Source organism: Symsagittifera roscoffensis, chromosome 2, assembly GCF_963678635.1.
Source record: "Symsagittifera roscoffensis chromosome 2, txSymRosc1.1, whole genome shotgun sequence".
Lineage (NCBI taxonomy): Eukaryota > Metazoa > Xenacoelomorpha > Acoela > Convolutidae > Symsagittifera > Symsagittifera roscoffensis.
The window spans coordinates 77594570-77608847 of NC_087063.1; the positions used below are offsets into that span (position 1 = coordinate 77594570).

The 14278-nt window shown below is 44.7% G+C and overlaps 1 protein-coding gene across 1 annotated transcript in view; it reads right to left on the reverse strand.

Moving 5' to 3' along the window:
* LOC134840564 (uncharacterized) overlaps window positions 1-14278 on the reverse strand; it is a 257049-nt gene that overhangs the window by 232847 nt on the left and 9924 nt on the right. The window lies entirely within an intron of this gene.

The following is a 14278-nucleotide window of genomic DNA, read 5'->3' on the forward strand; positions in this document are numbered from 1 at the left end:
GTAAGCAGTAATGGAGTTCTCACTTCTCATGGATATACTTTTAAAGAAACTCCGGAAGAATATGGTACGCCACATCTGTTCGATGATGTAACATTCGCCCGGAAGATACATATCGACGGATAACAAAACTAAGTCTTAAGACGACTGGCTAGCGTCTAAACAGAGCTTTGCATGTTTTTCACCGTCTCTACCAAGCCAGTACTTTTCGGTGGTCTTTCTTACATCGGGTCGACAAAAACGTTACTGCTCTCCGGCTTCGACCAGAACGCTCAAATTAACTGAATTACATGCAAAAATAGTGAGCTCATGGCTGGGTCTCTGTATCCCCAGACCACGAGGTCACTCCTAAAAACAGGGCTACTACTTATTATATTACTATTGTTTTTGTTCAGTAGATAAAAATCATCATCTCCATCGAGGATGGATCAACCCTTTCCCCCAACTCCTAGCTTCTCATCCTTATCAAAATGAATCCAGTTGTTAATTAAATTCAATTCAGGACATGACAAGAAGCTAAAAGTTTATATAAAAGGCTAAAAGTTTCAGTCCCGAAACCCTTCCGGATTCTTGAATCCAGTGAATCAAGCTCCTTAAGTTCAATTTCACACCAATCCGGAAGGCTGGTTCTCACCCTTCACCGTTGTTGGCAACGGCCTTGCAACTATTGTAGCAGCACAATAGTTGCAACTTGGAACGTTCTCTGCTATTGTAGTTCGTTGTTGTTTTTCTTTAATCTCGATTTTCGTTCTGTTCGCAATCACAGATAAAAGTTGTTCTCTTTTTCACTCGCTTTTTGTTAAAATGGCCGTTTCAGCATTTCTCAGAAATGTGACGTCATCATTCGAATTTTTGAAAATTTAAAATACTAGAATATTCTAGCCCTCACCGTTTGGCTAAACGTTCCAATAACGTCGCTAATCCTTCGAAATCATCAACTCGGAAGGCTTACTGCTCAAAATTCGAATCCTGCACAAATTGCATTTTGGCCATTCTGGTCGAATGTCACATACTCCCCGGACAGTCCGGTCAATGTCCTCATTGAATCGCGCAATGTTCTAAATGGTTACAGTGTCATCGAACAGAATTTACAAAATGCACGAAATTACTTTTATCTACGTCACATCGACTCACTGCAGAATATAAATGGCATCATACTACATCACTATAGCCTTCAAATTCTTTCATTAATCTGCCCATTGAGGATATGACTTAAGATAAAACATATTTTCTGACTTCCAGTGTCAATGTCCCGATTGAAACTTTTTCTCCTAAATTTAAAAGGTGTTGGCTTGCAGGACAGTCCTGCCAACCAACAAGCTAAAATTATCCTACTATGCTCCTTCCCTTCGGAAATCTTGCTTGTTTATTGCCCTGAATATTAAAACTAAGAAACCTTGTGGTTAGAAAGAACAATGCAACAACCTCCCTCCTCAAGAAGTTACTCAAGTTTTTCATGTCACCACAAAGTGATCAGTCTTCCTAAGTGATTAAAAACAATCATGCAGGCTGGAATATTTAAATATACTCTTCCCTCAAGCCTTTCTAAATAAATAATAAGTGAGTGTCTCTAAAGCCACTTCAACTAAAACCAAAATGCAAATTTATAAATGCAACAATTTCCAAACTCAACTAAATGTTTCAGTTTTCAATTACAACTTGGTTGCTTGGTTTCTCACTTGAGTTTTTCACACACATAAAACAATTCTGAGTTTTAACGTTTCTTCATCATCCCTTTGTTCTCTTCTTTTTTCGTCGTTTAGAAGTTCTAAAACTTCTAAATTCTTCTAATTTTCTTTCTTGTTGCCTCTTGTTTTCTCGACCATTCATCAATGCTCCATTTCCTCCTCCTGTGACGCTGACTCTGCACTCTCGGTCTCCGTGTCTTGTAGCACGTCATTGACTATCCTGACGCTGTTGGAAGCCGTCCTCCAACACTTCTGCTCTTCCACCCTCTGTTTACAGCAAGGTAGGGGATCCACGTTTGATTCTCTGTTTCTACAGAAGCTGTTGTGGAGACACAACGTCACGTTTCTCTCCAAATCTTCTTTCAGCATCTCTGCCTTCTCATTTCCACTACGCTCGCTCGTCCTGGAAATTCTTTTCACAGCGGTGGTCACTGCATTCCGATGGGTCACGAAAGCTCGCTTGAAAGCTCCTGCCCCAATGTCCAGCTGATATTCACTGTACACTCTGCCATGTTTCGACATATGCTTTTTCGCATACTCGTACAACCATGCAGTCATGATAGCTCTGAACCATGGCATCAATCGTTTTCTTGCCCATATCTTCTTCACCTCCATCGGAATGTTTAGAACTTTGCACATTGTCTCAAAAAGATCTAAATCTTTTAGACAATCTAATTTCTGCAATTGTTCTCTCGTTGGTGCCTCTTTCCTGATGCTGTCAGGCTTCTTGCGTTCATTGGCACCGTGCAAACGGTCAGTACCGCGCAACTGAACTTCTGCCAGAGAGTAGTGAACCAACACACCATCATTGATTCCCACAGTGCTTCCTGCTCATCTGATCCTCTGGAGATATCATTCGTCCCAACTAAGATCATCACATTGGGTATCTTTCCTGGATTCATCAGCTCCACCATGCGATATAATTGGGCAATCGTCGCGCCTCCAAAGGCCATCACCGTGGTGACCCATGAGGTCCTCAAATTCGACAGCACTCTGACTAAGCTGTCTCCCGATATCAGGTGAGATGTCCCGAGTGGTGGTTGCTGCAGGTTCACAGCCGGGCTCCAGGTAGCTCGATTGAAGCAGGCTCTCGGATCTGTCTCCGGAACTCCCGTGAAATTATACTTTAATTGATTATTCTTCTGCACGTCCATTACACGAGACACTTTCTTCGCTGGCATCTTCCTTACTTTCCTCTCTGGGATTCTCGAGTTCCCCATGAGTGGCGTCACGTTACTCATCCCTTGTCTGATTACTGTCTGGGAGAGTTGTACTCTGCCCGTATCGTCAATCGTTCCATAGGGTGCAGTCACCCCGGAACCTGGTGCATTCTTGTTAGCGACCAATCGTCCAGCTGTCTCTATCAGTTTTCTCACTGTCTGTTCTACGACGGGATCACCCAAGGTGTCACTAGGATCCGGGATTGTTACTCGGTTCGTCTCTGCTGGAAGCCGTGTCTCCGTTGTTTGACTCATTTCTCGAGGTGTCAAGAGCTCCATCGGGGACTGCCCACGAGGAATATCCCTTGCAGGTATCACTTTCTCAATGGACGTCGTCAACGCCACCTGCTCCGATCGCTCTTTGTATTCCTGCCTTAAGCGTTCGATCTCTTGACCCTGCTTTTTGTTGCAGTCTTCAAACAACTTTCTCCACATGTCCCGGTCTTCCTCCATCGCCAGCATGGTCTTCGTCATATCGTCTAACTCCTTCTTCGTACTTCTCAACTGATCGTTCATCTCGTCCAGATCTTGTATGGTTTGGTTCGTCTGAACCTTCTGTGTTACTTTCGCCCCTTTTGGTGGCACAGCTACTCTCAGTGGTGAACCAGACGAGGTCGCCTCGCTGTTCATCTCCCGATGCATTCTCGTCAGCCCAGGTTTGGGCTTGGAGGGCATTGGCATCTCACCTGGTTGGTAAGTCCTAGAACTTCCCAACCCAGGCTCATTCGCCAAGTCACTCCCCGAGAGAGCCCCGTTTCTCCACCTCATCACTCTCATGTTCGGGCGGTCTAGTACTCCTCTTTCTCCATATGCTGCCATCAACAGGACTTCCGTGGGGCGGTCCCCACGGTTGTCGTGCCCCAAGATGTTAATCAGGGCGGTCAGCAACATGACCACCTCTGGGTCCTCCAGAGCGAAGTCTCGTTCGATCAGCCGACGATAGATCGCATCTACCATCGGTCCCACATATGCCTCTGCCAGGTCCATCAATTCGTCCAGGTTGAAATTATCCATACTGTTCTTTTCCAAATTTAATTTGATTCGATTTCGGTTTGATAATTTGACTCAAGTGAGTAATTAAATGATCAATCAGGATCTAGAAAAGGAATCACGACTGTCACACCTGTCAGTTTCACCTTAATATATATCGTTGAAATTTGCTTAAAGACAGTTCAGATAAAAAGATATTTATCCTAAAATTTATTAAAATCAATTGGTTTCTAAAATTTTGGAATTCGACCTAAGATTGGACAGTCCAAACTTTGGATCTATTCCCAAGATCGTCATTTAGTTGTTCATGGTCACTAACCCTACTTACCCATGATCTTAATAACCTAACACATAACATAACATAACGCACCTCTCACATATTACACACAACTTGGTCTTTGGCCTAACACCCTCTCGCACATCACTCAGCCTATACTTAAGTAATATTTCTTATGTAGATATACTTGTATGTTCGTATCAGAGAATATCACGTGTACAAGCGCGTACAATTCCCGAGGATGCAGTCTTCCTCTATTTGGATCGTACACTGGAAGCGAGAGTTCCTTCACGTCCATTTCCACAAGGAAGTCCCTCAGCCTCGTCGAAGACAGGAATAGGTTTTCTGGGTCCACGTGCTGCTTCTCCGTCGCCCTCGTTACCAAGAAGCACAAGTACTTTCCCGGTATCTGCGACACCGCCGGAGGTAAGGCTGCTACGCCCCCTATCCCTGGTCTTTGCTTCCAAAGGAATTCCACGTTTTTGTATTCCCTCTTAAAATCTGCCGCTAGCGCCGTCCTAAAACTCATGTCTGCGGTGATTGCTATCGCACATGTTCTGTTTGTGAGTATGAAATCACTATCTGTTAGTACTATGTTACTTGAATATTCATTTGGTAAGTTAAAATATGACTCAACTACCCTGCCTATGTCAGGTTTCTTGGGTTCTTCGCCTGTTTCTGCTTCTAAGTTTCCTGTTTCTCTTGCTATTCTCAATTTTTTTATTATCAAGTTTTCAGTGTGGGTAAGTCCTACCCCCACTCCCCGGACAAAAATATCCATCGGCGTCCCCGTCGATCGCATACCGGGTATTAAGTCAAGGTTAGAAGCTGGAATGAGAAGTTGTCCTTCCTGGGCAGCCCAGGAAGGATCATCTCGTTCGGTCTTAATGTATTTCGCGCTTTCGCGATCTACGTCTTGAATCGTAACGTTGGTCTCTTTAGGGTCTGATGTCATTTCGTTCAGCCACTCTAAGACGCGCAGGTTCGTCAGGTCTTGTTCATTTGACTGCTGTTGCTCATCGTCGAACTCCACCTCGGGTTTCGACCAGTCGTCAACCCACTCATCGTTGTGATCATCGACTATGTCAATGTCTTGTGACACGGTTATTTCCTCTAAACCCACTACTTCCTCCACTATTTTCTTTAGATCTATCCTATCCACTACAAAGTCGTCACCGTAAGGATTGTATTTCTTTCTTGGTCTCGTCACGTCTTTCTGACGAGTCTGCATCGTGAACGGAAGATCTGGTTCCATGTTTTTGGGAATCTCTGTCTGTTCGGAATCCTGCCAATCTTCCTCTGCGTAGGGCAAGGTTTCATCGTCTGCTTCAATCTGTTCGTTTGGATCCAGGTCCAATGGTGTATCCGTGCCTTCCTCTACGACTTCGTTTCCATCGTTCTTCTCCCTGGTGCCTTTTTCATTGATCTCACAAGCAGGGTCCATCATTAGATAATCCCCCTCTTCCATGTCTGCAGGTATACACCAGTCTTCTGTCGATGGATTGTGTGGCTTGATGTTCTCGTAGTGGGCGGCTCGGCCAGTACTCAGTCTATAAAAGCGTCCCTCTTGGTGCACCTCCGTAATCATGAAGGGTCCCCTCCATTTCTTTAGAAGTTTCTTTGTCCCTTTCGGTGGTATAACGTTCTGAAATACCCATACGTAGTCTCCCACCGAGTAAGCCTTTGCACCAGCTGCTTTCTTGTCGAATCTTTTCCTCTGCCTTGCCTGTGCTTGCTGAGTATTTCGTCTACACAAATCGTTCAACTCCTGTTGGCGTTTGATCACATCCCTCACGTAGACCTGTGGGGACGTTTTCTTTCCCTCATACTCTGGGTAGAAGAATGTCAAGGGTAAAGACTTCTCGTGTCCCGTCAGCATCATGTGTGGACTGACCCCAGTGGTGGAGTGTTGCGTGCTATTATAAGCTCCCATCACCTGTGGAAGGTATCTGTCCCAATCGGTCATGTACCTGGAACAATATACCCTCAGCATCGACACTAACGTCCTATTCTGTCTTTCCACTAAGCCATTCGTCTGAGGGTGGTATGTCGTGGAGTGAGCCTGAGCGACTTGTGACCGTCTCATAAGCTCTTTCGTAAGCTCGCCTACGAAAGCCGTTCCATTGTCCGATTGAAACGTCATTGGACATCCGTGTCTTGCTATCCACGTATTGATCAGGTGGTCGCATGTCTCTTCCGCCGAGGCAGTTATGCAGGGCACGGCCTCTGCATACTTCGTGAAGTGATCTATCATGACCAAGACTTGGTTGTAACCGCTGTCTGTCATGCATATCTTCTGGTGATCTATCTGCACCACCTCGTTGAATTCAGACGACTCAATTGATTGTAAAGGAAATCGCAACTTCCTAGGATCCTTGACCTGTTGGCATGACAGACATGCTGTCACCCATTTCTCGCATGCCTTTTTCATCCCAGGCCACTCAAAGCGCTTCAGGATCCTCTGATACACTTTGTCGATCCCTTGATGGCCCATCTGATCATGCGACCTGAATAATAGTTCTGTCTGATAGAGTTGCGGCAACACTATCGCGTTATATTTGTATAAGACCTTGTCTTCTTCTCTTCTCCTGCAAGCCACGATCCCGTCCTTGTTCAGATATAACCTCCCCTCCTTCTGCATGAAGTATTGTCTCAGGATCCTATAGCTGTCTTCTTCCAGGTCACCTTTGTCAGGTGCACCGTTTTCTATCCACCTTTTTAGGTTGCTTGTCATGCGATCATTTCTCTGCGCCCTTAGAAGGTCCGAGAGTCTGTATCTCGCCTTCAAGTACGTCTTCATGACTCTCATCTGACTGTTCAGCTCGTTGGGCTGATGTGCGTCTTCTTCCATCTTAACGCACCAAATCTTCGCCAACGGTTGTGTTTCTTGCTGAAACGGCTGAAGATCAGTCCTGACTACCTCTTTCTGCGGCAACAGGCTTATCGAACGTTTCGATACCGCTATCGTTTCTAAGTCATCCGCTGCGTTGTCAAAGACTCTTTCGCTTGGTATTAGGTAGCGATCACTGTCAGGATCCTGGTACACCTCTCTGTCCAGGTCTCTTGCCCGAGTTTCCACTTGAACCATATGATAATACATCAGCGTTCCGATTTAGGAGGTCCCGTAATTTTTCGAAATCTCCCTCACCTATTTTCCCTTTTAAATGTTCTATCTCTGGCAAAACCGGTTTGTCAGATTCTAATTCATATGACGAGGGGCGTTCCGGAAAATTCGAGCAGCTTGATAAGCCGTCGTCCGTTTCGGATTTCATTGAAAACAATTTACGAATAGATTTTAATTCATCAATTCTCTTTAAGATTTTATCTTTATTTGCATGATAAGGACAGTCTTTCACACTATATTTCTTCGAGTTTTCTGTCTCCTCATAGTCGGTCCTCATCGGCAATGCGTAACCAAGCTTCTTTCCACGCTGGATTGAAACCGTGGTGTCCAGTGTGTTCAACAACACACTGACACACAGTCCGTTTCGCGTTACCGAAAAGCTCCGGCCTAAAATCACCGAACTCTGACTATTTGGATTCGGTACTAAGCAAACCTGTTTACTATTACTTAACGAATTTAAATTTCTCATTCTAAAAATCGCTACTACAGCTTGTCCTGGTTGTAACTTTACTTTTCTATCCAAAAAAACTGGTACCTTATTTTCATCTGTTATTATCCTATTAACTGGTCTCTTAACATACTTTCGGTCCGGGTTTCTAATCCGTATTAGACCGTTGTTCAAGTCAATCATCACGTCAAAATTCCTGACAAAATCTCTGCCCAAGATGAATTGGTCGGCATCGTCCAGATTCTCTACCACCAGGAAGCTCATCCAAAGGTTCCGTCCTCCCATGTGAAGGACCGTCACCGGTGTTCTTCCGGCTACGTAGATAGCTCCTCGATTTGCAGCGGCTAGTCGGAGATTCGTAGGAATCAAATCTTCCCGCGTGAAGCCCATTCTCTCCCAGGTTTTCATCGGCATCACACTCACCACCGCGCCTGTGTCCAGAAGCCCTGTGACTCCGATTTTTGTTCCGTTGGTGTCAAGCAGGTGTGCTGTCACATCTGCCTCATATCCAATGTGTACCGCGTCTTGTTCCATCATGGCGTCATGGCCTATCCTGCGGACTTTGAGTTCCTCTTCACCCAAATAGATCTGCCCCATTTGGTCATCATCCGTTGTTATATAAGTCCTGGTGTAAATACTGATTCCATCCACGTTCAGCATTACTTGATACGGTCCATAGACTTCTAGGTAGCGTCCATGAAGTTTCTTCATGCGAGGGCCACCCGTTGTTAGTAGTGCCCTCACAGCTCTCGACTCGGTGCGTGGCTCCATCTGCCTCAGATAGTCTGCATATGTGTCCAAATGCATCAAAATGAACTCAGACGGTTCACTCAGGTTTCTGATTACCTGATGCCCTGCCACCGAGATTATCGACTGTATTTTACTTCCTTGCGGTACCATACCGAACCTCTTACCGGAGATCACTTTAAGTTTCATATCTAAACTGCTTGGTGTTTTCGTCTCCTCGAACTCCATTGCCTCGAAGGTATTCAGTTGCTCCTGAAGCTTTTCATTTTCCAGTTCAAGTTTCACTTTTTGTTCGATCTCTTTCGTCACCAATTCCTGCTGTACTCTATTTAGAGCATCCTTTGCGGCTGCCTTATAATCGATCTTGAAGTCATCGGCCGCAGTTGCTGGTTCCGGTTCACGTGCTTCTTCTGTTACCGCTTGCATTTTCTTTGCCGCCAGCTCTTGAGGTTTGTCCTTCCTGCGTGCCTCTGCTTCGCTCAAGAGTCGAGCCTTGCTTGCTTTCACTCCTGACAAAGCTTCTTCATGCCTTGGATGCTTGATGTCTGCCACTGCATCCCAGAATTGCGGACAATCTGATTTAAAATGACCTTCCAAGTTGCAAAAGAAACACCTCGGGCCGAATTTCGCAATTACTCCTCTCATGAAATCCTCATGGTCCAACTCTGACGCATCTTCGTCCTCGAGGCTAAAGCCTATTGCTTTCATGCCTTGTTTGTAAGCTGGGTATGCTGACACATGATGGTCTGTTGAACTACAATTGGCACAAGAGCGTCTCTTGTCCATATCGTCCCTCGGTTTGTACCAATTGTTCCCTTGGTTCGCTGGTCCGTGGTTAAAATTGCCATAATTGTTCTTGTAATATCCAGATCTCGAAGGAGGTTTCAACAATAGATACTCTTTTGATTTGAGCCTCAACTCCTCCGGTGTTGGCGCATTAGTTGATAGTGGTGTGTAATGCGTTGCTAGCATCGTACGAAGTTCATCATTTTTCACACCATCGATGAATTTTGAGGCTACGGCCAGGTTCATCCTTCGGTTTGACTCATCCGGTTGGCTGCGTCTTCTCAGCATTTCCAAATCATCGAGAAACTTGTCTATGGTTTCATCTTCCCGTTGCCTCCGTTTCTCGAAGCGCATCATCGCCTGGTGCCCCTGCACCCCTGATCCGAAACGGTTTAACAAGATTTCGAAGATTTTCTCTGCAGTGTCACGTTGATACTGTTTCTTGGCCATGACACAGTTCAGGGCTGTCCCTTCTAAGTTGCTGGTGAGCGCGCTGCATTCCTGTCTCTCAGACAAGTCTTCTTCCTCGAAATGCAGCTTCATTACCTCTATCCAGGTATCAATACAGCCATCAGATTCGTCTTTGTAGCATCTTGGTTTCTTAAAGACTCTTCTGGACTTTTCACTGCGTTCATTGGTTCTAGATAACCGCGTCAGGAATGTCTCCAAAGACCTGTTCAGGGGTTCAAATGCCGTGGCCATTGCCGTAGCATCCCTTGAGTGTCCCGCTTGAGTGTCCTCACACCTTGTCGAAGGCTCTGTGTGCGGTGCATCCCTGCAATCCGAATCACCATGAGCGTTTCCCGCTTGGCCCATGTGACTCCTCCTCGGGCTTGTATGCTCCATGTTGCCAGAATCGCTTCTCCCAGTCGCATGTGTGCTTTGCGTTGGTCGTTCGTTCGAGGTTTGTCTGTTCCCCGTTGAACTCGCTCTACTGTTCGGGCCCCATGCTGTATTACCCCTTGTGGCATAGCCTGATGAACTGCCCCTGCCTCTAGTGGATCCATACGTCTTCCTCCTTTGATGTTCATTGAAGTTCACCCTCGGTTCCCTGCTGGGACCTCCCGAGTTCGGCTCTCCTTCTTTTGGTCCACTCTTGCTGCTTAGTAGCCCGTCCAACCTATCCATGATAGCCTGAGTTCGCCTCTCCATCATCGCATCTATCTTTGTGTCAAGAGACCCAAGAGACTGCTCTTGCTGAATTCTTAACTTCTCCATGTCGGCTCTTAAGCGTAACTCCCTCTGTTCCGCCTCTCTTGTCATTCGTGACAAGTTCCTCGTCATATGTTCGTCCGTTCTTTCTTTCAAGCGTTTTTCGCTTCTGCCAACTTCTTGTCTGTTGCGGTTTATTTCTTCCCGCAGACTTTCTCTTTCAATGTGAACTGCTCTTTCCAGTTCACTCATCCTTATCGACATCTGTTCATTTTGTTCTCCTAAACTGCCCACTATGTTGTTTAAGGCTTCCTCTAGTGCTGCCCCGTTATCCATGAGTGGCGTCACTAGTGGTGGTGTAACTCTGTCGGTCCCAGGTAGCTTCGTGCTGGTCGAGATCCGGGCCTTGACTCTCTGTCTTGACGTCTTTTCATTATCTATTTCAGGATCCGCTAACGCATTGCCTAGCCCCCTGGTTCTACTCTCTCCAGTTTGTGGCTCTGAACTTGTCCTAATCGCGAAGTCTTCTGACTGGCCTGGTGTGTTTGCCTCTTTGCTTATCGTTGTCACTACACCAAATTTGTCCATGGTTCCAGTCTCTCTTCCGACGTATGCTTCGTTCCCCTGGATCGAACTGTTGAGGCTGACCTGAGATCCAAAGTCCCCTTGCTCCTCTTCATCCTCTTCCTCCTGGGACTCACCATCGTTTCCTGCTCCTCCTCCCATGCTGAATGGAAAGATGTTTCCGAAGGTGTTCTTCATTCTTTCTGAGAACGATGATGAGGTTGTTTGTTTTCCAGTTCCGCTTGCCATCATAGTGTTGTCTGTCGGAGATCTTCTAGTTGCCGATACTTCAGTTGAGATGTCGGACAGTTCCGACATCTCCTCTCGATCCAATGTCCCGGTGGAAGTGGCAAAATCATAGCCTTGTTCTACCGGGGTAGATTCACTCGCCAGCCTTCTGCCTCTCCCTTCCAGTCCATTTACTCCCTGGTTGTCGTTCATGGTATGGTCCTTATTGACCTCCACTTCTAACAGTTCTCTTCGCTCTTCTGAGGTCTTTTGACTTCTCGTTTCAACCATTCTGCCTGAAACCGTCCCCTCTTTATCGGACCGGGTTCGCTTGATCCAATCCACAAAAGGATCGGTCATCGTTTTTCTTTGCTTTTCAGGTATGAATTTCCTAGAGCTATTACCTCGTTTTGGTATCCTTGACTTGTCTAAACTCATTCTTTATTTGTCACTTTCCTATGCCTACTCTTGACTCAATTGCTAGAGACCTTATAGTTTTATTAACAATAATAATGACACAACACAATAAATTTCACCAGATTCTATTAAATAGTGACCACGAATCCCTGTATGTTGTCAGAGTACAGTTTGTATAAAATTTATTCACACTAGCCGATTATCGGTCCAAAGATCTGGAAACTAGCACAATATGATGTTATCAGTCAATTTAAAAGATAGTGTAGTCACTACCCAATCAAGCACAGTTTAGGTTGATTTAAAATCAAAAACAAGAATTATATATTGACACAATATGAATGTATATATAATAAAAACGTATGTGTCTTGTACTCTTAGTCGGTCGCAGTACAATAGTCGAACCTGTCTTTTAAAGAAAAAGCTTTCCCTGCTTGGTGCTGCACCAAACAGACAAAACTTTGAAGGCAGTAATTTTCTCAAGTGGGCGTCTATTGCACCCACCGAAAACTGTGTTACCTATCTGCCTTCGGACTGCCCGAGCTAGACCTACTAAAATCCTCAGGGCGTTCACTTTTCCCAAAAACGTATTATGTTTCAATCCACACCAATGAGTCACGCTCTTTTTAATTTAGACTTAGTGTCGCGAATATCCGAGTTCGGACCTGTTTTGTATTAGTATGGTTCTTTCTGAAAGGCAAGTTACCAGTGCAGTCACTGATACCTAGCCTGTGTATTAATAACCTAATACCTCTCGCTTTTTAGTCTTTCTTTCGTTTACCTAAGTCCTTAATAAAATAATACCCCTCCGGATTGGCGCAAATAGGACCCTTCCGGACTGTCAGAATATGGACCCCTCCGGATTGGGACCCCTCGGAATTAGCAACTATAAGACCCCTCCGGATTCGGACCCCTCCGGTTTTGTGGAAAGTAGACCCCTCCGGATTCGGACCCCTCCGACTTTGAAAAATTTCGACCCCTCCGGATTGGGAGCCCTTAGCTCTGTCAAAGTAGCTTTTTGTAGTTTTCTTAATTTCAGCTTGTACCCCTCCGGATACGTTCTGCGTAGCTTTTATGCTGTTTGAATTAACTGGGAAGGGTATAGGGTCCTTTCCTAGACCCCTCCGGATTGAAGTTAAGGCACTTATTTGACAATTCACACTAACGGTGAAGGGTCTTATCACTTGCCTAATCTCGACTCTATTATGGTTGTCTTGTGCCTTCAGCCCTCCCTTTTTGTCTAGAACTGTCCTAAATTACTTAGTTCAATCGCTATCAACTTTTGGTAGGGGTATAAGGGTTTTTCAGAAAAATTTATAAAACGTGAAGGGTGTACCCCTCCGGATTTGTGTAATTTGCTAAAAACAATCTCAAAAAATTTTCACGCTCGTTTTTCCGAAAAATTTCTGATCCTATTAGTAAGCTCTGCTAATTTCTGATCTATTGGTACCAAGATCAACTCGATATGCTCAGTAGTTCCAAAGTTATTAACCAAAACGTCTTTTTTCCAAACTCAAAAAAATTTTTCTCTTATAGGTTCCGCCTAACTTTTTCCGCAAATCTGGTCCTTTCGACCTAAAAATTATTGATCCGAGCTCAGAAGGCCTATACTCTTCTAGTTCTATGCAAAAGATCCGATTTAAAACGCTTTTGTAGAAAAAATTTGCGAAAAACTATGCTACCTGGACCCCTCCGGATTGATGAATTCACCAAATCAAACACGTTATGTTCGATTTCTCTGCAACCCGGAAGGCTTTCGGGTAGCGGGTTTTAAAACTTGTAGATTCACTAGTGGACGTTGTCCGAACAACTATTTTTACTGTCCTACCTCAAAAATTTCAAAAAATTTTCTGATTTTATAGTGTTTCTTACTATCAAAAAATGGGAAAATTCGGTTTTTGGTACCAAACTAGTTCCAACCACTTCCGAACTAAAGTTAACCGGTTCTACTTATTACAGTAGTGCAGTTACGATGTAACACACTAGCTTAGCGCTTTTTTCCGTTTCAAAAAAATATCGATATCTCAAAAATCGCGACTTGTGGGGGGATCAAAATATCGCAATTTTGATCCTAAAAACCGGTCTGTTTTCGTTGTTTTTCACTGAAAAACGATATAAGACTATTAATATAGGCTATATAAGTAATAATATTAGTAATACTATACCCCTCCGGGTTTGTTTATTATCCGAATTAAGGTGCTTAACTCGGATATTCGCAGTTCGGTGAAGGGTCACTACAGTGCAGCACTGTCGAGCCCCCCACAGATTACTATCTTACTTTTTGTACCAAAAGGGATACAAAACTTGTTAACGATACCCAACAGTCGATTGTTGTTGTCGTTGAGCCCCTTCTTGTTGCTCCTTGTACTGCTTGCCGGATCGGTCTTCACCCAAGACCCTTCCGAATTGAGCGCAAATCAGCTGACCCCTCCGGATTGAGCGCAATTTATCATTAACGTGCTTAAATGCTCAAATAACCCTACAGTACAAGCCTCACAAACGGGCCTCAAAATTGATCGTAACGATCCTGACTGATATAAATGCCTGTAACAACAATATATCTATCAACAACAAACGGGGGGGTTGAATCACATCTTGTCTGGGGGGATGATTTCTACTGATTTTTTACTTTTTTTTACTGTT